Consider the following 26,383-nt stretch of genomic DNA (forward strand, 5'->3'; position numbering starts at 1 on the left):
GTCCACAAACAGAAAAAGTTAAATGATGGAAGACAAGGACCACAGACTCTTGTCAAAGGGAAGGTCAAAATCAACAATGCTACATGAAGTATTTGCAGAAGATGTGTGATAATGCTTTGCTAATAGGCTAGACTGAAACTGTTATTTGTGCTAAGATGACACTATAATAAATCCCATCATACCATATGTTCACAGAAGTAACAAAAGCATGATAATGAGCATAATAACAGCCAACACTTACTAGGTAGCTCCCATGTATTGAGCAAAATTTTAAATGTCCTAGACAAATTTGGCTGAATTCTTCTAACAATGCTATGAGATTGAAACATTTTCTGGTCCTCATTTTATAAAAGAAGAATGGAGGTACAAAAGTTTAGTGATGCTCCTTAAAATATAACTAGTAGGTGAAAGTCCCTAAATTTGAACCCAAGAGTCACTAAGTGTTGGAGTATTACTAGACATAATAACCAGAGTCATATAATCTTGCTTCAAATTTTTATCCACATGAGGTGGATACTATTATGAACTTCCGTTAAACATATTGGGAATAGGAAATACAATGAGCTTATGTAGTCATTCTGAGATCGCATCGTCAGTGAGGATGAAGATTAATTATGTCCTTCGTTGGAAGGCTGTGTCTCCCCTCTGCAAGGAACAGGCGCCACATGTGAAGGACAGTAAAGGAGGCTACAAAAAATAAGAGTATCAAAGAGCTGACAATGCTTGCAACAACTAAACCAATCCTGCAAGAATTACTGAAAGGCCAAGAACCAAGGCCTCTCCGCCCCTGTCCACAAACACAAAAAGTTAAATGATGGAAGCATTATAAAAAGCAAATGGCCATTTGCAAAAATAACTGCCCCCCGCCCCAAACAGACACAAAATGGCCACACAGTCCTTTATATCAATCTCTCTAAATGTTAATGGACCTAAGTCTGCTACCAAAGGCATAGAAAATCTGGATGAATAAGGAAAAAAAGTCCATCTATCTGTTGCTTACAGGAAATATATATAAACTCACAGGATAAATACGAGCTCAGAATGGAAGGATAGAAAACAATCACTCAAGTGAATAGTAGACAGAAAAAATCTGGGACAGTCAAACTTAGACCAGATAGCATTCAACCTAAAGACAATAACTAGAGACAGAGATGGGAACTATTAATTGAATAAGGGAGCAATAGACTAAGAAGTAACAATTCATCAACAGTTATGTACCAAATGAAAGGTCAGTAAAGTTCACAAATATTCTGCTCACACACTTAACAATACACACTGAAGAAACATAATAATAGTGAGAGACCTCAATACTGCACTTTGGCCATTAGACGAATTGCCCAGACAGACAATCAGTAAAGATACAAGAGCTCTAAACGAGGAGCTAGAAGAACTGGAATGGACAGATGCAGGACGCTCCACCCCGCCCCCTCCCCCTCCCCCCCAAAAATAAGAGTACATGTTCTATGGTAAAGTTCAAACACACATAAATTTACAAGCACAGAAATTATACAAAGTACTACGTCAAACCTCAATGCCATCTAAGTGGAAATTAAACACAAAAAGAAGACAGAGAAAACTTCCAACACTTGGAAGCTGAATAAATCATAGTTAAGTAACAGCTGGACCAAGAGGAAATCAAGCAAGTAATAAAAAGATTTCTTAAAACTAATGAGAATGAAGGTACAAGCTAACAGAATCTCTGGGATATTGCATAATCTGTACTAATGGAGAAACCTATAGCAATGTAGGCTTACATTAAGAAAGAAGAAAAAAAACTCCAAACCAACAATCTAAACACACATCTCAAAAATCTAAAGAAGGAACAACAAATGAACTAAAAAATAGAAGGAAGGTAATAATAAAAACTAAAGCAAAAATAAATAATAATAAATACATAGAAACCAAGATACAAAGAATCACTGGAACCAGGAGCTGGATGTTTGAAAGAGTAGACAAGATAGACAAATCATTAACTAGATTCATTAAGGGGAAAAAACAGTGGAAATATCCAAATAAATGTGATCAAATATGAAAGAGGAGAGATTACAACAGACCTCTAAGAAATTTAATATATTAAAAGAGGTTACTATGAACAATTTTACAATGTTAAGATGGAGAATCTAGAAGAAAAGTACATAATCTTAAAATCAAGTAAGCTTCCAAAATAAAATAAGGAAGAAGTAGAAAGCCTGAATTGACCAATCACAAGGAAATCAAAACAGTAATTAAGTAAGTAATTGGTTTATTGGTGAGTTCTATCAAACATTCCTTAAACGCTTATGAAATTTTGACAAAATAGGAGTCCTCCCTAAGACCTTCTATGACGCTAACATTACACTAATATCCAAAGCAGATATAGACACTGGAAAAAAATATTTGGACCAATATTCCTGATGAACATCGACACTAAAACTCTCAACAAAATCTAAGCAAACCAAAATCAACAGTACATCTCAGAAATCATACACCATGAGCAAGTGCGATTCATACCAGGGATTCATGGATGATTCAACATATATAAATAAAGTAACATATTACTCCACATCAGTAAGAGAAAAGATAAAAATCTTAGGCAGGGAAAGATTTTGATAAGATTCCACACCCATTAGTGATAAAAAAAAATCCGTCAATTAAAAATAGAGGTGGAGGAAATCTTTCTCAAGATAGTAACTGCTACCCCTAACTAGTCCACAGAAGAGTATCATTTTTAATGGTGAAACACTGCAAGCATTCCTGATGACATCAGGTACAATGCAAGGATGTTTACCATCTCCACTTTTACTCAATATTATGTTAGAAGTCCTTGCAATAGCAATCAGGCAAGAAAAAGAAAGTAAAGTAATTCAAATTGGAAAGAATAAGTCAAATTATTGCTACTTGCATATGACATGACAATAAACATAGAAGACTACCCTAAAGAATACACACACAAAAAAGCTCCTAGAAATAAACCAATACAGTAAAGCAGTTGGATACAAAGTCAATGCACAAAAATATGGGTCACATTTCTATACACAAATAATGAATCAGAGGAGAATGAGATCTAAGAGTCTGTCTCATCCAAAATAGGGTCGAAAAACAAGTTCCTAGAAATCAACTGAACAAGAGGTGAGACTTCAATACTGTGAAAACCCTAACTTAAAGAGATGGAAGACAATAGGAACTGGAAAAATATTTCATATACATAGAAGAATTAACATTGTGAAAATGACCATCCTATTTAAAATACTATACTAAATATTGTAAATTTAATGCAATCTATATTCAAACTCTGATAACATACCTTAAGGATTTAAAATAGTAACAATGAGGCTGGAATGATAGCGCAGCGGGTAGGGTGTTTGCCTTGCATGCGACTGACCCAGGTTCGATTCTCAGTATCCCATATGGTTCCCAGAGCATCATCAGGAGTGATTCCTGAGTGCATGAGCCAGGAGTAACCCCTGGTATCACCAAGTGTGACCCCAAAAGAAAAAAATCACAAAAAATAAATAAAATAAAATAGAATGGATGGGGCAAAATTTTAAAAAATTAAAAAAATTAATATAGTAACAAAATTTGTATAGAATCATAAAAGACCCCAAACAGCCAAAGCCACACAGAAAAGTAAGATATTGGGAGGTGTCTCATTACCTAATTTGAAACTATCCTATAAAGCCAAAGTCACCAAAACAGCATGATACTAGAATAAGAATAGATTCTCTGACCAATGGGTCAAAATGGAATTTCCAAGGACAAATCTCCAGGTATATGGGCAGCTAATTCATGACAAAAGAGCTGAGAACGTGAAATGGCGTAAATGCAGTGCTTCAACCAATTGGTTCTGAGAAAACTAAATAACCACATGTAAAAAAATTAAAGCTGGATCCATAGCTCACACCTTACACAAAAGTCAGTTCAGAGTGACCAAAAGCCTTGAGATCTGACTGAAATCTATAAAATACACTGAGAAAAATATAGGCAGAAGGCCCTAAGATTTAGACCTCAGCGTTATGTTCAATGAGATAATGCTATTGGCAAAGGCAACAGAATAAAAACTAAAAACATAGGACCACATTAAGCAGTTTCTGTGTGACAGAAGAAACGTGAGCTAAAACTCAAAAAACTCTAAGTGAATGGGAGAGAACATTCATACTCAAACACCAGACGTAAGACTGATATCCAGGAGATGTAAAGTACTCAGAAAGATCAACAACACCAAGCATCCCCAAGCCCTGTGAAAAAACAGGAGAGGAATAACAGGTGCTCACTGACAGAGATAGATTAATGGTAAACAGGCACATGAAAATATGCTCCAGTAGTTAACAGTATTGAAAAACAAATCAAGGCCACAATCTGATATTATCTCACAGTACCATAAGAATGGCACATATCAAAAATACTCTGAACAATTTTTTTTTTCTTTTTGGGTTACACCCGGCGATGCTCAGGGGTTACTCCGGGCTCATGCACTCAGGAATTAGTCCTGGTGGTGCTCGGGGGACCATATGGGATGCTGGGAATCGAACCTGAGTCGGCCATGTTGGCTGCGTGCAAGGCAAATGCCCTACCCGCTGTGCTATCGCTCCAGCCCCCACTCTGAACAATTTTTGTTGGCAGAGATGTGGGGTAAAAGCAACTGTCATATACCGCTGATGGGAATACTGTCCAGTTCAACTCGTATGGAAAACAGAATGGAGATTTCTCAGTAAACTAAGACTTTAGCTGCCATATGACTCAGTAATTTCACTTCTAAGTATCTACCCTCAGGACACAAAATCATTCACTAAAAGGACATATGGCACCATTATTCATTGCAGCATTTAGTATAATAGCTAAGATAGGAATCAACTACAGTGTCCAATGACAGTTACCTGATCATGAAGATGTGGTACACACATACACAGACAGACAGACAGACAGACAGACAGACACAGGAATACTATGCAGCTGGAAAGAATAAACTTATGCAATTTTCTGGAACTTGGATGGAACTGCAAGATATGTTAACTGAAGTAAGCAAGAAGGACAAACACAAGATGATCTCACTTAGCTATGATATACAAAATAACTGGACGAGGAAAGCACTGTATTAATGGAGAGGAGAGATGCCTGGATTACAAATGACCTCATACTACAGGGTGGAGAACAGAGAAGGAAAGAAATCAAGCAGAGCAGAAAGAAAGAAGAGGCAGGCAGAAAGAAATGGAGGTCCAGGGTCAGGGATTTCAGTTATAGCAGTGGCAAAGAGGAGTGGTTTAACAGTATGTCCACACCACAGAGTCAACCATATTGAAAACATGAGATCCAAACTCTAACAACCAAACTAAAATATGTGCGTGTCAAGGTGGCAGGCTGGGGGGCGGGGATTTGAATGGGAGGAAACCTAGGAACAGTGGCCGAGTGAAGCTGACACTGGCGATGGTAGAATACTGAGTGTCTAAAACTCCACTCTGAATAACTTGATAAATCACAGCGCTGTGAATACCATTCCTGGGAATATATCCCAGAGAGGCAAAACAGTATAGTCGAAGTGACATCTGCACTTCTTTGCTCATTGCAGCACTCTTTACAATAGCCAGAATCTGGAAAAAACCTGAGTGCCCGAGAACAGATGACTGGTTAAAGAAACTTTGGTACATCTCCACAATGGAGTACAATGTAGCAGTTAGAAAAGATGAAGTCATGAAATTTACATACAAGTGGTACTACATGGAAAGTATCATGCTAAGCGAAATGAGTCAGAAAGAGAGGGACAGATATAGAAAGATGGAATTCATCTGGGGGACATAAAGTAACAAAATCTGTGGGTAACACCCAAGAATGGCCGAGATTGGTACCAGGAATTTTGCTCCATGGCTTGGAGGCCAGCTACACACGCTAGGGGAAAAGGGAGCTCAGAGAGAGAAGGGAGCACCAAATAAAGGGTGTTGGGAGGATCCTCCCAGGGTGGGAGAAGCATGCTGAAAGTAGACTATAGACCAAACATGATTGCCACTCAATGCCTCTCTTGCAAACCACAGGACCCAAAAGGAGAGAGAGAGAATAAGGGGGAATGCCCTTTTGCCCTCTGCCCAGAGGCAGAGTGGGATGGGGGGATGGGGTGGGAGAAATACTGGGATCCGTGGTGGTGGGAAATGGGCACTGGTGGAAGGATGGGTACTTGATCATTGTATAACTGAAACCCAAGCACAAAAATTTGTAAGTCTGCAACTGTACCTCATGGTGTCTCACTAATAAAAATAAAAAAAATAAAAAAGGGATGCAAGCTAAAGCAACTTCCAAACATGTTGGACCACCCAAACTTCCTGCAATCAGATCTATAAATTTTTTCATACAAGGATATGAGATGGAATCGATTTTTTATGCCCAAACCTGGCACAAACACAAAGATTCCCAAAGGTCATAAAATGTAAAGTTATAGCAGTGTGTTTATATAAAAGACACTGTGAAAAACCTTCAAAAGCAACGAATAAAAAGGACAATGAGAAAATGCTAAAAAGGGGCTCAAGTTACTATGTGGTTCCAAATATAGGATAGACAATGATCTAGGATAGAAAATGATCTAGCATGGTCTCATTTGGGGGAAAAAAATCCCATCTGACTGGAAAGATAGTACAGTACTTGCCATGTATGCTAGCAGCTCCAGGTTGATCCCTGGCACCTCATATGGTTCTCTGAGCACTACTGTGAGTGATCCCTAAATAGAGCCACAAATAGTCCCTGATCACAATTACAATTGAGACCATCCCCTTCCTTCCTTGGGTGAAAAAAAGATCATTTAGATATGTATATGTAAAGATTAGCATACTTGGTTTGTACAGTAATAAAATGACAAGTACAACTCCTCTTATTTGCAAAGATCAGTGAAGATTTTTCTCTTTTTATTCAGTATCAAGGATTATTGTTAGAAACAAATACATTTGTTTCTCTATTTCTCTTCGTGGAAGGCTCCTAAGACGTGCTCGGGTAAACAAGGGACCAAATCAAGGGACACTCAGTCAACTGGGCTGTGTGGGTCAGAACTCAGACCTGAGGATATGATGCTGCTCGGGTCCTGAGGTGTGGTACAGGGATCACTAAGGCCACTAAGCAGTGCTGGGGGTGGGGAACATATGGTGACAGGATTCAAATTCAGGCGCGAAGGTGAACAAAACACACACTGCAACTGCCAACCTATCTGCCCACTTCCCAGAAGAAAAGAGTTGGGGAAATTCTTTTTGTATGGAGCACTGTGGCATATAATACAATTCATAACAGGGTTTCATGAACACAATGCTCCAACATCACACCTTCCACCACAGTCTCCCCATAGACCCTTATGTAAGCTCATTTCTGTAGAACCAGTTTTCAGGTTCTGTTGCCTTTGGCTATTATTATTCCCCTATTGTATTTCTTAACATCACACATCATTCCAGATCTGGGATCTGTCCCTATCCTTCTGGGTGATTCCATGCAACATGATGGTCTTCAGATCCATCCTTATAGCATATTGCATGATTTGGTCTATTCTTAGGCAGGAATGATAGCACAGTGGGTACGGCGTTTGCCTTGCACGCAGCCAACATGGCCAACCCAAGTTCGATTCCTCCACCCCTCACGGAGAGCCCAGCAAGCAACCAAGAGTATCTCGCCCGCATGGCAAAGTCTGGCAAGCTACCCGTGATGTATTTGATATGCCAAACACAGTAACAACAGTCTCACAATGGAGACGTTACTGGGCTCGCTCGAGAAAATTGATGAACAATGGGAGGATAGTGATGGGAGGTCTATTCTTATAGTTAAGCAGTATTTCAGTGTGTCTACTTATCAGTTTCCTTATCAAATCATCTGTTTTTGGACACTTGGGTCATTTCTAGACCTTTACTATTGTGAATAGTGCTGCAGTGAACTTACAAGTGCAAATGTTTTATTGGACTTATTTTGGACTCTTGAGGGAGACACCCAGAGGTGAAATTGTTGGAGCATATGGAAAATTTTTAGTTTTTTTCAAATGTAGCCAACTTCATTTGAGTCAATCAACTTTTCTACTAGTAATGGATGAGGGTTCCTTTCTCCTCACATGTTATTTTGTTTTCTTTTTTCTGATGAGAATCAGTCTGAGTGGGGTGAGGCGCTATCACATTGTTGTTTTGATTTGCATTTTCCCGAAGTTCACCGAAGAAGAAGAGCATATTTTTATATACCTATTGGTCATCTGTATGTCTTCTATAAGGAGATGTGTCTTCATCTTTTCTCTCATCTTTGATGTGTTTGTTTCTAAGTTTTACAAGTGCTTTATGAAACTTGGGCAGTCACACTGTTATGTGAGAAATGGGCAAATATTTTCTCCCTGTCTGTAGGGTGTCTTTATTCTGGCTCTTAGGGTATCTTTTGTGCTTCAGAATCTTAATTTTATGCAGTTCCATTTGTTTATTTTTGTTTCTGTTTGCTTCGGCAATGACATTTAGTCATTGCAAATACCTCTAAATTAAATGTTATAAAATGTTATGAATCACGTGACTGACAGTTTCCCCAGCACCATTTGCTAAAAAGACTTTCTTTATTCTAGTTCACGTTGTCTGTCCCTTTGCCAAAGATCAACTGATCCTCAAGGATCTGTCTCCATTCTATTTCATTGGCTTAAAAGTCTATCTTTATTCTAGTACTACACTATCTTGATAGTACTACACTATAAATTTATTCTAGTACTACACTATCTAGTACTACACTATAAATTTATAGCATGATTTAAAGTTGGGGAAGAGAGGCCTCCTATCTCCTTTTTCCTAGGGTTGTTTTGGCTATTCAGGGGGGTTTACCACTTCATGTAAATTTCAACCGCATTTGGTCTATGTCTCTAAATATGATGAATACTTTTAAAGGAACTGTATTGAGTCTATATAGTGCTCTAGGTAAGACTGTCTTTTGACAATATGAATCCTTCAGATTCATGAACAGGGGATGTGATTCAATTCCCCAGTGTCTTTTTCCCCTCTTTTAGTAGTGATTTACAGTTTTCTTTGTGTAAGCACTTTGTCTCGTTTGTTAAGCTGATTCCCAGGTACTTGATTTTTTTAAAATTGAGATGCAATTGTGAATGAGACTTTTTTTTTAAACTGCATGTAGAAGTGGCATCAATTTCTGCAAGCTGAATTTGTAGCCTGCCTTTTTACTACCCAAGTTTTTTGTGTTTAAAGCATAGTTTGAAGAATCTTTAGGGGGTTCAAGTATACTCTCATGTCATCTACAAATAAGGAGAGTTTGACTTCTTTTCCTATGTGGATTCCCTTACTATCTCTTTCTTGTCTAGCTGCTTTGGCAAGAATTTACAATACTATGTTATATAATAGTGGTGAGAGTGTGCAACCTTGTGTGCATCTGACCTAAAGATAAGGCTTTCAATTTTTCCCCATTAAGTATGATGTTAGCTGTGAATTTGCTGTATATGGCCTTAATCACCATAAAAGTTCCTTCTACCCTACTTTTATTATGTGTTTTTAAATCAAGAATGTATGTTGGTGCAGCCTCATGGGAAGGGGGGTAGTACCAGCTTGTCCTTCACGCCCTACGGAGGCCAAGAGTTGCCCCGCACAAGCGGCTCTCTGGCATGGCCATGGCTCCAGAGGCAAAAGGACTTAATCCAGAGCCCAGCAGCTTGCGGCAGAAAAGTGAATGGACTATGTGTTAGACTATGGTGCCATGCCTCCCCGGGAGGGAAAGGGTGTCTCTCCCTTCTTCCTTTTCCCCCTCCCCGCAGCAAGGTGGCCACCAACTCAGAGCTTATTGGAAAGTTAGGTATGAGCCAGTGGTGATGGGGCAACTGCAGCCTCATGGGAAGGGGGGGTGGTACCAGCTCATCCCTCACGCCCTATGGAGGTCAAGAGTTGCTCCCCACAAGGGGCTCTCCAGAATGGTCATGGCTCCAGAGGCACAGAAACCAATCTCGTAATTATCTGGCTCTCGGCAGAAATCCTTCCAGATTTAATTAGTAAAATATCAGAAATCCAAAATCGCGTGGCCACGATAACATCATTTAGTTCTCATAACCAGCTATAGAAAACTAATTATTTCACAATGTCTTTTCAGCAGTTCTGATTGTTGGATGGAAATTCTAAACAATAATGGTGCATCTTTTGTCATAATAATGAATGTAATCAAAGTAGAGAGAGAGTTAAGTAGAAATCATTCTGCCTCAGAGGCACTGGAAAGGGTGGGAAGGGGTTATATTGGGGTTCTTGGTGGTGGAAAATAAGTACTGGTGAAGGGAAAGGTGTTTGATCATTGTATGACCGAACTTATACCTGAAAGCTTTGTAACTTTTCCCACAGTGATTCAATAAATAAATATAACAACAACAACAAAAAAAGAATATGTGTTGGGTCGTGTAAAATGCTTTCTCTGTGTAAACTAATATATGATCATTTTAAAAAAAAATCCCTGCATCATTCTTCTATCAAAAAATGACCTAAGGAAATTAAATTGTCAGTGTACATGATCAAGGGAAATCCCAGAGGAAGCTGTGGGGATCAGTCAGCCCCTACCCATACATTCCAGTCTGTAGAGATTTTGGAAGAGGGCCGTTGTCACTGCAGTTGAAGACACAGACATGAATATCAGTTGAGAACTGAACAAGGGACACAGCAATTCTTGTTGGCCCAGCAGAGATGGGACCAGGGGAATAAGCACTAAGATTTCACACTCCTTTCCCCGTTTCCATTTTTTGACACAAAGCCCTAACCCCAGAAGAAGCAGAAGAACTGAGAGCCCACAGATCTGGTCAAAGAGATCAGTATCACAGAATATTGCAATCACGAGTGAAGGGAGAGGAGAGGTGAAACTTTAGTAAGAGACATCCAGCACTGGTTGTCCTTGGACATGTTAGGCACCAAGTTATGGCTCCACCCAGTACTTAGTTGAAGCACTTCCAAGTGACTGAACTTGAAGACAGCACATATAAAGAGGCGCTCATCATTAAATAAAGTTGGAAGAGCTCACTCAACATTAAATAAAGTTGGAAGAGCTCACCCTGGATGCCCCCTATCTGGAGACCCTGATAAAAAGGACAAGACACAGGACGTGTAAACACAAAGAAAAGGCACTGTGAAGACAGAAGCAGAAGTTGTCGGCAGGTTTGTTCATTGTGCAAACAGGTATCCCTAGAATCCACCTACAGTAGCTTGATTGGGCATTTCAGCCTTTCATTCCCCAGAACTAAGAGAAAATATGCTTCTGTTTCTTCACCCAGTTCTATTAAGGTATCCTGAGAAGAATGATCAGAGGAAGGGACACAGGATGTATCCTTAAAGGCTCCAGAACGTTCAATGCTGCTACCACCCTGCCCACAAGGCAACCCAACCTTCAGGCACGAGGGTATAGTCTCTGATTAAAGTCCCAGAAATAAACAGACCCAACTTGTGGGCTGAAAATGCCATAAAGACAGCTGCTAAAGATCTTCAGGGTTAATCTGAAACCATCAGCAATTCAAGGATTTATTCACTACAGACACACAGGGGATTTTCATTAGCGTACAATATTCTGAAACCCCAAACACATGTGGTCAAAAAGAAATCTTGATGTTTCCCCCCAATGTAGGTAATTGAAGAATTAAATCTTACTGTGGGATGTAGGGAAAATGGAAGGTGGGCAGAATATTAGAAAGGAATAAGAACCTTGAAACATTCACCGCCCCCTGCAAGTATAAAAAAGCATTTTCTGATTTGATAAAGTCATGGCAACTGGTATTTAAATATGCCTTTGAATGAGTAAAGAAAAAATTCCTCCAATTTGAGCGCTAAGTTTAAAAACTGATCAATTTAAAGCAAAATATATTGTGAAATCCACATAGGACTCACTTGACTAAACTCTAAAATTCTCCTTCATTGCATGTCTAATTGTGCATGTGCTTCTTCTCACATAGACCCTACAACAACAAATTTAGAAAACCCCATCAACATTATTAAAGGGTAAAAGAGAACTGGATTTCTTGTCTCTGTGTGTGGTTCAGGAGGCTATTTTGTGCCGAATGACCAATTAAATCACACACCCTCAGCCAAGTTTGAGGGCTGTCCAATTTGAGGAAACCAAATTTCTTTCTTTAAAATGTTTTCAGTCAATGCAGTTAAATTTCATTTGGTCTATTAATATCACTTTGATCTCATATAGCTGAGAATTATACTCAAAGGGACATGAATAAGTGGTTGAAGACTCTTTAGAACACAAATGAGTTCATTTTACTAGTTAATTCAGAGCAATACCTGCAAGTTAAATATGCATTTTTAGAGATCAAGAAATTGTGGGTGGAGAGAGAGCACAGGGACTAAGGCACTTGCCGTGCATGCAGGGAACTTCGGCTGGATTGCTGGCATCACCTAGAAGCCACCAGAATTGATCCGCGAGCATGAGGTCAGTAGTAAGCATGCCCTGACTATGCCAGGTGTAGTACAACCTGCTCACCCCCTCATCCCCTTCCCCCCTCAAGAAATATATGTATGTCCTATGAGAATGAGGAGAAAACAAGTGACAGGGCTCAACTATTTCTCAGAACCTTCACATGTGCTCAAAGTGTTTACCATGGAGAGATACACAAAAACAACTTCAGGAGGAAGAGCCTTCATTTATGCACTGTCACTGTCCTCCCGATGTTCATCAATTTGCTCGAGCGGGCCCAGTAACGTCTCCATCTTAAGACTTGTTACTGTGTTTGGCATATTGAATATGTCACGGGTAGCTTGCCAGGCTTTGCCATGCTAGCAAGATACTCTTGGTAGCTTGCTGGGGTCTCCGAGAAGGGTGGAGGAATCGAACCCAGTGTGGTTGGGCCAGCTGTGCGCAAGGCAAACACCCTGCCACTGTGCTAGGCAAGCTACCCGTGATGTATTTGATATGCCAAACACAGTAACAACAAAGTCTCACAATGGAGACGTTACTGGGCCCGCCCTATGAACAACGGGAGGACAGTGACAGTGATTTTTATTTATGCATGATACTTTTTAAAAAAATTTTTATTAGTAAAACACCATGAAGTATAGTTGTAGACTTAGAAATTTTTTTTGCTTGGGTTTCAATTATACAATGATCAAGTACCCCTCTCTCCACCAGTGCATGATACCTTCTAAGCACAACCTGATACTCAATTTACTAAAGCCCTACAATAGGGCTCTCTCCACCATCACCGCTGCCCGAGTTTTCCTTTATTGAGAAAGAAACATGCAAGCTTTTCCACACGTGGATCATGGGAGAAGGGTGGACGAGGATAAAGATAAGGACACATACAACTACTCAGTGGGTGTCACATCAACAGAACCATCTATCTTTTGAAAGTTCAAGGAAATTCTGATTTATATTTCTGAAAGAAAATCTCATTTTATAATGGAGTAGGGTTGTTTTGATAGCAACTGGCCTGGGTTTGCAAGAATGATCTTATGGCAAAGCAACAGTATAACAAGAGTAAACTTTGAAAGATATTTGTACTGTCTGCACAAAATATTTGTGCCGGAATTCTAATATATTCATGGCTTTTTGAGGCAATCCTTAATAATGACTCTTTGACTCATTACAGCAATAGGACAAATTATATGCATGAAAATAAAAGCCTGAAAAGTAACCTGAAAAGAATAAAATCCACAAATGAAAACAAATCAGGAACAGATGGTTAACCCACTCCCGAGGCCCGGAGAACACACTGGTATAGTTCAGGGGGAAAACGTCTTTGGAGGTGAAGCAAAAGAATGTAGCCATAATAGAGGCAGGATAAGCTATCTTTGGAAAAAAGCTTACTAGAGTCTGAGATTTGTTTCTTCAATCAGTTCAGCTGATGATGGGGAAGGAGCTGGGAAATTAATTATATGAGACTGAAACAGACCCACGGAATAAAGTGGACCATAATTTCCCACCAAAGCCCAAGGGAAACCAAGAGTCAGACAGATATGAGATGTTTTTTTAAAAGAGTAAAAAGATGGAAATACAGCCTCTGAAGATGAGGAATCAGAAGGTTAAGTGCTGCTTTTGTCAAGAAAACTCCTGGCAGAGTGTTGAGTTAGTGAGGCCATTCTACACACATCTGGCAAATAAGTATGGGTGATTCTCAGTTTTTCTGATCTGTTCCAGAACACAGAATGTCTGATGAAAAGAGTATACTGGTTTCACTTTTCTGTTCTCAGAATAATTACTGTGCTTGCAGAATTACTAACAGTAAACAATCGAACTACCTGGTGTATTTTAATACCAAACTCTCATCAGTTGTGGTTAATTCAGGGGCTTAAGGACAGCAGCAGCTCAGTAATGCCACTTCTCTCCCAGGAAAACGCCAGGCTAGAAGAGGCTTAGCAATAGAAAGCAATGGCTTCCCCAAGATGACTTCAACAGGTACCCAATGGACAAGAGTGTCCACCCCAAATCCTGCTGGCCTGGTGCTTTCTCTGGCCTGGTGCCTGCCCTTCCGGCTGTTCTCAATCTTTCCTGACCTGTGTTGGGATTGTGGACTGCCAGAGTGACCCATTAGCATGAAATCAGGTTCAGAGGAAGGGCTGTCTAAACATCCACAGACAGATTTACACAGCAGAGTGAGTTTCTGTCATGCCTGTTCTTTCTACGTAGCCTACCAAATGATGGTCAATGCGAGAAAAGATGGAAATCAAAGAAACCATTTCTACTTCCCCTAGGAAAAGAAAGTGACAAGGGAGTTCACAAAAAGGCTCCTGGAAATAACAACTCGGTTTCTACCCATTCTTGTCTCCCTGCCTTTCCTGCTACTTATCACTTCACACCTGCCTTTGTAGCTCACCAACCTTCATCCATCTCTTCTCCACGTCAGGCTTTCTGTATTCAAATGTTCTATGTATACTGTGGAGGCGGCAAAGTTATGTCTATTAAGCAACTTTTATGTGCTGCTGACTTTTTAATAATATATTAAAATATGAAGTGCAATTATTAGCCATCATGCTAATTTTATAAGGCACACGTGCAAATCCATTTTCTATGCTCCACAAGCATTAGCAAATGCATTCGATTTCACTTCTTTTACTTCGTGCTGTTTAGTGATCCTGGGGATGGAACTACAGCCTCACACAGGACAAGCATGCACCTTCCAGCCCCTGGGCTTCACTTTTAAAAAGAACAGGGTACCTGACCATAAGTCGGAGCACGGCTGCTGGTGGTGACAGTTATGAACATTTCTGGTCATATGACAACTTTTAAAATGTCACTTTTAACCTCAATTTAAAGTCTTTTTCACTCTATCGAGAGGGAAACAGAATGATGAATTCAAGATGACGGAATTCAGGAACTCTAATGGTTTCTTTAAAACAGGTCTTTAAAGAAGTCATGAGGGGGCTTAAGAGATAGCACAGGAGTTTAAGTACTTGCTGTTCGATCACCAGCACCATTCTGATTCCCCTGCCCACTGCCAGTGGTGATCCCCGAGCATAGAGCCAGGAGTAAACCTGAGCATGACAGAGTTTACGCCCCTCCCCAATAAATAAATGAATAAATAAGTAGTGGGAGTGTAGACATAATAGAAGGGGTAAAGTGTTTGTCACGAGTCAACCTAAATTCAATCCCCTACACAAATATAGTTCCTGGTGCACAGCCAGAGGTCACTCCTGAGCGCAGAGTCATGAGTGAGCTCTGAGCACCACTGGGTGTGAACCCCCCAAAAAGCAAAACAAGTAATTTGAATTACACAAAGGAGCGATAGCACAGCGGTAGGGCATTTGCCTTGAGCACAGCCAGCCCGGCCAAGCCGGGTTCGATTCCTCCGCCCCTCTCGGAGAGCCTGGCAAGCTACCGAGAGTATCTCGCCCGCACAGCAGAGCCTGGCAAGCTACCCTTGATGTATTCAATATGCCAAACACAGTAACAACGAGTCTCAAAATGGAGACATTACTGGGCCCGCTTGAGCAAATCGATGAACAATGGGAGGACAGCCCCAGCCATTTTAACGTGACTAGAGTAGTATAAAATCTAATTAATCAAAACTGCAAATATAAAACTTCCCCAGATTCAAGTTCCTAACAAAAAAGACTTTTATATTTCTTTTATATTTCCTATGCAAATAAAAAGAAGGGGGAATATAAAACTGAGTTGCTCACTGCCTGTGTCTCCCCAAATACAAATTCAGTATTTATCAAGCTGTGGAGGTTGGCAGAATCAGACCTGCCCTTTCTGTCCATGGGTTGAGTGGCGGGCTGGCACACAGAATGCAGCTCCTTAGACTTTCTCACCAAGAGGATAAGGCTGGGTCCTTGGCTCCTGACTCAGGATTCGAACAGCGTCAATTCCATTTTCCTTGGTTTGCTTATAAAGTGTGACTGGAAGAGGAAAAAAATCAGTCTTTCACGAAGAAAGGATAGCAGAAGGACTGGGGGGTAATAAAAACCAGGTGTGTTTACAAATGGAAATAAATACACTTGCCAGCAAATCTTATTCCTGTTTCAGCTTTCAGGAATTTTATACAATGAAAGTCTGGAGTTGCATTATGCACTCAGGCTAGTACATAGATATTAACATTTAAAAAGTCATACAGTGAATTTTTAAAAAAAATTTTTATTAGTGAAACACCATGAGTTACAGTTGTGCACTTACAAATTTTGTGCTTGGGTTTCAGTTATACAATGATCAAGTACCCATCCCTCCACCAGTGCCCATTCTCCATCATCACTGATCCCAGTATCCCTCCCACCCGCCATCTCCTCCTCCCACCCTGCCTCTGTGGCAGAGCATTCCCTTTTGTTCTCTCTCCTTTTGGGTGCTGTGGTTTGCATGTCTACATAGGAAATGATGTTATTAGCAAAGCTAATTAGTGGCGGGTCTAATCAGCAAGACCCCATCTCACTTCAGCCAGGACGAGTCCTCTCTGGTGGGGGCTGACAAGGCATGCTCCTCAGAATGCTGGTTAAGAGCTTGATTTAGGGAAATATTCTCAACGCTGATGGAGGAAGCAGGTGAAAGTGCACCAGAGATGTACAATGAGGTGTTGTACCTCCCGCCTCATCACGCCTACCACATGGACAAATCCACACTAATAGTCAGCCTTGGTGGTCATAGCTCTGGTCATTCTATTTTGGTGGCCACTCCCTCATTTCTCCTCAAACCTCATCTCCCTCACTGGATTTGCCTCAGCAAGACACATGACTGATTTCCAGTTACTGCCACAGTCCTCGAGCTCGGAACCCTGTCAGGACAGTTTCTCCACAATGTGAGGACAACAGCTAATAATGGGTTGAAGGGAGGAATATGCAGATTAGACTTCTCGATTCTCCATAGAAAGAAGTTAAAGAAAAGTCCACTGGATGCCACATACCCTTAGAAATAATCCCAACCAATCACTGACCCCACTGCTTGGATACAGCTACAGTATACACTGTTCAGTCTCATTTGGGGAAGGGAAACAGCCATCCTCTCACCTGCCAAAAGTTAGTATACCTTGGATCATTCCAGAGCAAAGGAGAAAAAGCAATCATCAGCAGGAGAGCCAGGTTTATGACACGGAGAAGGGCATTTCCAATATCAACAATGATCACCTATTTTTTTCATTGTCTAGAAAGACACCATCCTTACTCTACATACTGAAGATGAAGAATTTTAAAAATTCCTTTCATATATGCTAAAAAACATAACCATCCCAGGGGTAAGGTAAGGGTTTATTGTGAATGCTTGGAAAGGCATCTGGAAAAAAGCACTGGGGGACCCTTCAGTCTCAGATGTGCAAAGCTGAGACTTCTCTCTAAGTTAGTTCCAGTTCACTGGTGCCTGCTCCAACGGCAGCTTAATTCTGTAAGTTAATCAGCATTAAATAAGCTCCCTGGTCTATTTGCCTATCCATATATCACTCCAAAGTTTTACAACCTCCACTAAATAATTTAGCAACAATCTGTCATTTATTAAGATGCAAACTGGTACAAATTCTGCTGCAACAGAGAGCAGATAAAAACATGCCCCTCCCAAGTGGAATCCAGTAATTTTATTATGATTACTATTGCGGCTTTTATTTTATACACTCATTATGCCTTCTTGCTCTCCTTTAGTGAACACATGACTTTAATTTGAGTGGAGAAATGTGTATGTATACGGTTAAAGTATATGTAAGAGATAATGTTATAGAATGACCTTGCACTTTCAGCTAATATTTTACATAACCAATCAGTTGTGAATTATGACAAATCAAAAAGAAAATAATGATCGGGAAGAAATATAGTAGATAGTAGTCAAAGGCTTCCCCCCAAATCCAACAACATGGCATGTGCTAATAGTTATTGATCAACTGTCCCGATTTCCATCTGGATCCTTGATGTGAAAAGAATTAAAATGGATGAATATTACAGTTCCAAAAGATGATCAGAGTCCAAGAATTCTGTTTTCACATACTTTTGATTCCCATTCTGGACACTGATACTGTTAGTTATGAATTCATGGAAATGCCCTAATTAATAACCCAAAGTCAAAGAAAAATCACCAGAAATTCAAAGTATACTTGTAAATAAAATGGCAAAGCAAACTCGTAAGCTGTGCTTCTACATTATCTATAATGAACTCCATGATTCTTCTAGTTAAAACATTAAAATAAATGTCAAGCAGGGCTTAACAAATAGTGGGTATTTAAGAAATAGTGCATGAACAAAATAATAAGAAAACACTGGAAACAGCATAAGATTTTCAGATAATGAAAAAAAAATTTTGAATTTTCAATAATGGTATTGTTAAACACATGCTGTCGATGCATTAGAAAGCTTATCTATGGTGGGTATCAAATACACCAAGTACTATAAAAGTTCATCCAAACAAATAGGGAAATAAAAGATGATTCTAGAGCAACCAAACTGCAGTAAGTTTTGTTGTTATATATTGTTTAGTCTTACTGTTTGCATTCCAGGGAATTTGGGATATTGCTAAAGGGATTTTGAGAGTTTCCTTACATTTAGAACTTTTTTATTTTTTTTTAATCATTTTCTGGCATCTATTTATTTTCAGTACCTGAATGTTATTTATCTTCCCCTATCAACTAGCAAAGTGGAGTTTACAATAACCCAGTAAATGCCTCCTGAATATAATCAGGATAAGTGAATGGTCTTTCAAAGAAAATTAGACAAACAGCTTCATATTAAATTATTATATACATGTTATATATATTCATGTTATATGATGTCATTCAAAATTCTCATTCAAATACGGTCATATTATAGAAATGTCAACTGACTAACTTTATCAAATCATTGGCTTCTTTATGAATAATTGGGCATTGTTACCTAGAGTTTCCCCTGAGGGCACACTCTGCACAGCACACCATGGAGCCAGGCCAATGGATCACCCAGGTAAGTGGAATCATGTCAGTTTGAATGAGAGGAACTTTAGGAAGTTCCTTAAGAAACAGATACTAATTCCGAAACTCGGCAAAAATTGCAAAAGATCCTCTGTGCCCTCCTAAGAAGTTTAGAAGAATCCCTGTTGGTGGCAGGGAGCACGAAGAGAAGTGGAATGACAACTTCTGCATGCAAAAGTATTTCTTGACTCATGCTGAACTGAAAGTGGCCGCGTGGATGCAGGGAGGCTGAATGAAAGCTTTGAAAGTACGCTACTGCCAAAGTCCCTACAGAGATGTTAGTTCTTATTCTGAGGACAAGGGACAGGATTCTAGAGGGTTCTAAGAAGTAGTAGCTGTTAAGACTTAGTGGACAAGCTGGATTAGGAAAAGAAAGAATGCTGGACTTTAGAAAGGGTGGCTGAGCAAATGACAGTAACATGAACATAGACCTATAAATGTCAGTGAATTGACTTGACCACCACATTTGTTTCTCGTCCCATGATTTTAAGCATCTAATGAGAGGATTTTATGAAAAAGTTCTAAAAACATAAAATGAAAGTAAACAATAATGAAAATGTCATGAAAATAAAAGCTTTTGTGTACCGAAACTTTTGAACAGTTTTACGATTATTATTATTTTGAACTTTGGAGATTGTTAAAAATTATTATCTTATATTTTATGTAAAATAATAATTTATTAATAATCGTAATAATTTCTTAATGTTAATATTGATTTCTTAATAATAATCTCAAAATTATATAGTTACAGTCCTCATAAATTTTTCAGTACTATGCAATTGATTACACTCAGAGTTTAGAATGATCAAGGCTTTTTATAGTATTTTATATAATAATGATTGTTTCACTGTTCTTTTACAGTGGTGTTGATTATGATTTATAATATAGACTTGACTATCTTCCAGGAACTCTGCTGAGTATTTCATAAGCACTAAATATATATAATACTCAAAACAGCATTTAACTCAACTTTATAGAGGAATAAACTAAAATTCTAATTTAAATTGAACAATACAGTAAACATTTTCACTGGTAAGTCTCCATCCTCATTCCGGACACATTTATAACCAAGCTTCTCAATTATGATACCAACTTATTTCCCAAACAATGGCAAAGTGATCCTTAAGTAGCAAACTGAAGACAGTTACACATCCATTCATATATTCCTTCACTCATTCACTTGTTAAGTACCTGATATAGTTTTAGTACTTAAGACAGAGAGGAGAACAAAACAGCAAAACTAGCTCTTTATGAGGGAGCCAAGTCTATCAACAAAGTAAGTAAGTAAAAGGAACAAAAAGGAAGGATACTGATTGCTAAGAATGACTTCTGAGGATTACAGTACATATGAATGGGGTGATTCAAGCACATCTCTTTGTCAGGACAAGTTAATGCTTATTGCTGTTGGTTTTATTTTTTTCTCTTTAGATTAGAGTTGAGATTAGTTAGTTTAGAGGTAAGCACTGGACTTCACAAACTGGATGTCATTGTGACATTGACAAAAGCAGTCTCAATAGAGTGATAAAGCAATTCAGTGAATTTGAGAGATAACAGAAAAGGGGACAGCATAGAAAACTGTCTCAAGGAACTTAGTACTTAAGGGGAAAAAAAGAAGACAAAGGAATTCATTCATTCAAAAGAACAGATTAAGAGCCTGAATGTATATGAAAGGAAGTAGTAGGGAGAAGATTTTAATGGTGAAAGGAGAGTCTTTAGCCTGGTATTTGACAAAGTAAAAAGAAATGGAGCAAGATGAACAATTTATTATAGTAACAGGAGAAAAGATAGTCACTGATGAAGGCCTCAGGTCACCCTCTTAGTTTTTTTAAAAATATATATATATATTATATTAAAATGAATCACCATGAGGTACAGTTACAGACTTACAAACTTTCGTGCTTATGTTTCAGTCATACAATGATCGAGTATCCATTCCTCCACCAGTGTCCATTCTCCACCACCAATGATCCCAGTATCCCTCCCACCACTCCCACCCAATCCCTCCACCCCACCCTGCCTCTATTGCAGGGTATTCAACCATCCCTAGTTTTTAAGTGTTTGGGACCAGAGCAAAGATGCTGGGGGCTGTTGCTGTCTCTGCATATAAAGCTTCCCCAGGTACCCAGCCCACTGAGCATGCTGTCTGGCATCTATAAAATATTTACTCTTTTATTTTAAAACCATGTGTTGAGAGGATCCTCCCAGGATGGGAGAAGCATGCTGAAAGTAGACTATAGACCAAACATGATTGCCACTCAATGCCTCTTTTGCAAACCACAACACCCAAAAGGAGAGAGAGAACAAAAGGGTCTGCCCTGCCATAGAGGCAGGGTGGGATGGGGGGGGAGAGATTGGGGAGTGGGAGGGATACTGGGATCCGTGGTGGTGGGAAATAGGCACTGGTGGAGGGATGGGTATTTGATCATTGTATAATTGAAACCCAAGCACAAAAATTTGTAAGTCTACAAGTGTACCTCTTGGTGTCTCACTAATAAAAGTAAAAAACAAACAAACAAAAAACATGTTCTGACTTCTTTATCTATGTTGAGTATCCATCTTCTATAAAGCTGTAGAGATGCATACCCTTTATGAGGATATGATAAAGATCAAAAATTACATATTTCATGAGTCAGCAGGGAGGCTGACAAATATTAAATCCATGGTTAATATTGTTTACAATACTCAGTCTCAATAATATACCTCTACATATTGCATTTAACTTTATAGCTCCTTAGCATCGAGTGAAATGTTACTTGGGAGAGAAAGAGAACATTGTCAATTATGACAAGTTTTGTTCAGTTTCTCTAATGTAATTTTGGAGCATTAATTCTACAGTGTCTGTAAACGAAATCAATTGTGATTTTGTTAAAGTCTTTGAAAACTGTTACATTCTACTGAGCCAAATGCTTATCTTACAGTAAACAAATAGGGAACATTTTTGAAGTTCAGTATTTGCTACGTTTGTTGATTGCCAAGTAAAAATGAAATGGAGGCAGTCGATACTTGCACTCCCTGAGCAAAATTAATTTCCTTTGTAAAAATTTTTGATGTGGAGATTTGTCTCTCTTTCCACCCATGTTTTCAGATGGGCACATTCAGCATGGTATGACTGTAGATGCCACCAATGTTCAGATGTCTTGACTCTGCCGCCATCCTAGCTGAACTCTTTTCTGAACGATTTCATTCTTCCGCCCTCGCTCTCCATACTTTGCTCCACACACAGTTCCTTCCCTTCTCAACAGAGATCTTTGAAAACTGTGGACCACACCACGTTACCACTGGGATGAAAATCCACAGTGGTGTTGTAACAGAATAAGAAACAAACACCTCCCATGGTGAAGAAAGCCCTCCTGAGCCGGACCCTGGGTCCTCTCAAACCCATCTCCTCACTGCTCGCTATGCTTTCCTATTATTCCCTCTACCAAAAGGGCCATTCTGTTCTAGAAACATTCTCAAGTCATCTTCTATTTGGGGTGCTTTGCTCTTGCTGCTTCTTCTTCTTTTTCTTCTTCTTCTTTTTTTTTTGCTTTATGGGTCACATCCGGCGATTCACAGGGGTTACTCCTGGCCCATTCACTCAGGAATTACTCCTGGTGGTGCTTGAGGGACCATATGATATGCCAGGAATTGAACTCAAGTTGGCCGCATGCAAGGCAAATGCCCTACCTGCTGTGCTATTGCTCCAGCCCCCTTGCTGCTCCTTCTACATAGGATATTCATTCCTAATTTCTGCACCTGACACCATCCTACCATTCATGTCTCCATTTAAGTTATCATACCCTTAAAGAAAACTCCTTATGCCCCTAGTCCTTAGCTCAAAAGATCCTGTTGCTTCTGTGCATGTTCCCTGTCATGTTTCCAGAACCATCTTTATTCCTTTACCTAAAGTATAGAGAAAGTAAGGATTCACTAAATTTAAGTAAAAGAGTAACTTCCAATATCCTTTTACTTTTGTGGAAAGGGGTAGTTAAATCCTTGCAGGCTAACGGAACAATGTTGACAAATAGGTTTTCATCCAGCTGCCTGAGGCAATTATTTCATTCTTTCTTCCCCCTTAACTTAAAGCATTTAGCCAATAATTCACTTCTCTTTAAATTATTTTTTAAAAGGTAAAGGCCCTCCCGTTGTTCATCGATTTGCTCCAGCGGGCCCAGTAACGTCTCCATTGGAGACTTTGTTGTTACTGTGTTTGGCATATCGAATACGACACGGGGAGCTTGCCAGGCCCTGCCGTGCAGGCGAGATACTCTCGGTAGCTTGCCGGGCTCTCCGAGAGGGGCGGAGGAATCGAACTCGGGTCGGCCATGTTGGCCGCTTGTAAGGTGAACGCCCTACCGCTGTGTATGTTTGAGGCCACATCCAGTTTTGCTCAGGGTTCTTCGTTGGCTCTGTGCTCTGGAGTAATTCCTGTTGGTGCTCAGGGGACTGTATGTGGTGCTGGAGATTCAAACCAGGGTGAGAGCCCATGCAGTTGCATGCAAGGAAAGTGCTTTCCTTTCTGTAGTCTCTCCAGTCCCATATTTCCTTACTGCAATCTACATTATAATTTATCTTTATATATGAAATATTTATCCAATTATTTTATATATGCTTGGCAATGTGTTTTATATAAAGAACACAACTCAGGATAAGACAGAGAATAATATGATGAACCCTGCCACGAGTGATCCCTGAACACAAAGATGAACCCCTTAAGCATTGTCAGGTGTGGCCAAAAAAACAAAAACAAAACAAACGAACAAAAAAAACTATAAAGTTCGCTGATTCATTGGAAAACAAAACAAAAAACAAAACAAAACAAAAACCATAAAGTTCGCTGATTCATTGGAAATCCAATAACAGAGAAGAGAAAGGGCTTCTTTTTTCTGTAAAAACTAATATGCTGTTTTTAAAACTTTGAATTGCTATATAGTTTTTCCTAAATTTTATTTATTTACTTTGGTTTGGCAGTAACACCTGGCTATGCTCAGTCCTTAGTTTTTCCTCTGTGCTTAGGGACCTGTACCTTTGTCCAAGGGGACCACATGCAGTGCCGAGGAAGGAACCCATGTCAGCTATGTGCAAGGAAAGCACTTACTCACTGGACAATCTCCTCAGTCTACATTTTGATAGGTGTTCAGAAAAACGCCCCTTTGGGAAAATCAAAATAAAGTCCAAGACTTCAAACATGGATAACTGAAATCTATTTGTATACTGAGAGGTTATCTCAATGAAACGAAGATGAGTTTATTAAGTGTCAGTAAAACTGAAGCAAATGTACACAGAATAACCAAATAAATGACATTATTACATAATCAGAACGTCTACACTGCGTTTTGTAATATTATTATTAGCTTTAACAGAGCCCAACCCAAGCTGTGCTGTGGAGGGTATGATATATTCACTGGGTAGATCCAATGGGACCCACACATTGTGGCCCTATCATACTGCTTTTAATTCACCAATACAGGCAAGTCAGTGGAATCATCTGGTACTTTACAATATGGAAAAGGTTCAGGAAACAACAATCCGGGGACTGAAACATGGAACTTTTCTTAGAAAGGTATTATCTTTTACTTTTTCCTTGTAAGGAAAGATGTTACACATAATTTATTTATTTGTTGAGAACCTATTAAATCCAAAAGATTGTGTCAATGGCTCTATATGCATTACCATCTCACTTAACACCCCCCACCAAGTCTACAGTACTAATCGGGCCCTAACTTCCATGAGGAAATGGAAGCAGGCAGGCAACCTGACCTGTATGCAGTCAGAGAGCAGCAAAAAATAAATTCTCAAGGCATAATAATGCATATTTTATGCTTATTTTATAATGTAATAATTTGGAACTTTATGTCTTCATGGTTATTGCTATGTATATTACAAGGAAGTCGATGGGTATTAGACACATAGAACTCCACTTCTGTCAATCTTATCAACAAACTCAATGGTCACTACTGGCTTTTCTATAGCTGGTGAGCAACATCAATAGAGAATATTTTGTTCTCCTAGAGTTCTGTTATTCCCTTAATTCTGAAAGTAAATGATTCATTAAAAAAATAAATTCCCTTTTTTCAAAGAAAAACTGTAAAAGTTCCACAATGGTATCTCCCTTCCACTAAACTTTAGAAATATTCAAATTAATGAACTTTTTCTTATAGACAGCCAAAGAAGAATGTCTGTATACACTGCGAGACAAAAACAGTACCATGAAGAGGCATATGATTTCAATTAGATATATGAATATGAAATAGGAGAATCAAAAGTTATAGTCCATACTTTCAACAAGTTTTTATCTCGGTGGATGGAAAAATCTATTTTTCATTTTGTTTTTAACTGTGTGATTTATTATAATGTTTGGGTCACCTTTATAATTAATAATGGTTATAATAATTATTCTAAAAATTTACTTATTCATAAATATAATCATTTTCTAAGTCTGAGTAACTTTCTTTGAGGACCTTAATTTTTATTTTAATTTTTCCCAGGTGCAATTAGAGCACCACCTTAAAAAAATTTATCTTACACCTTGAATTTCACTTAAAGTTTCCATCAAAAGTAAGAGCACCACCAAAAATACATCTAGAAGGAACTAGATGGTATCATCTGATTCAATCGATATGGAATCTATTGACACAGACAATTTTTTTTACATGTCTACATGGCAGTGAAGTGCTGTCAAGCCTATTATGTATAATGTTATGTATATTACTAATGTTTAATATAGTAATAAGATATTAAAGATTGTTCTGATATATTAAGGGTCATATATACACATAAAATTAAAAATTAAATATGAACCAAGCTTGATTTATTTAACTTGAATAATCATTCTACTGCTGGCACAGAAAGAGAAAGAATAGTAATCCACAGTTCAGGAGTTTGATAATGAGATCAACAAATTATTTAGAATACATTCATTTGGTGTTCAGATACAGTGAAAGGAAAATTCCAAGCAATAATTTAAAACATGATCCTATAATTTTATAAAAGACTCTATTAAATGGTCAGATCTAGAAAGTATGGCTCAACTAAACCTGAGTGCCCCTTTTAGAAAGTGTCATAACCAGTACATATGTCCGCACCGCCCCTCCCACTATTTCCAAATAACCAGGAAACAGCTTCACT

General features: G+C 38.9%; 1 protein-coding gene across 1 annotated transcript in view; it reads right to left on the bottom strand.

Moving 5' to 3' along the window:
• PCSK5 (proprotein convertase subtilisin/kexin type 5) overlaps positions 1-26,383 on the bottom strand; it is a 482,296-nt gene that overhangs the window by 270,195 nt on the left and 185,718 nt on the right. The gene's annotated exons all lie outside the window — the stretch shown is intronic.

Source organism: Sorex fumeus, unplaced genomic scaffold, assembly GCF_029834395.1.
Source record: "Sorex fumeus unplaced genomic scaffold, SorFum_2.1 ptg000038l, whole genome shotgun sequence".
Taxonomy (NCBI): Eukaryota; Metazoa; Chordata; class Mammalia; order Eulipotyphla; family Soricidae; genus Sorex; species Sorex fumeus.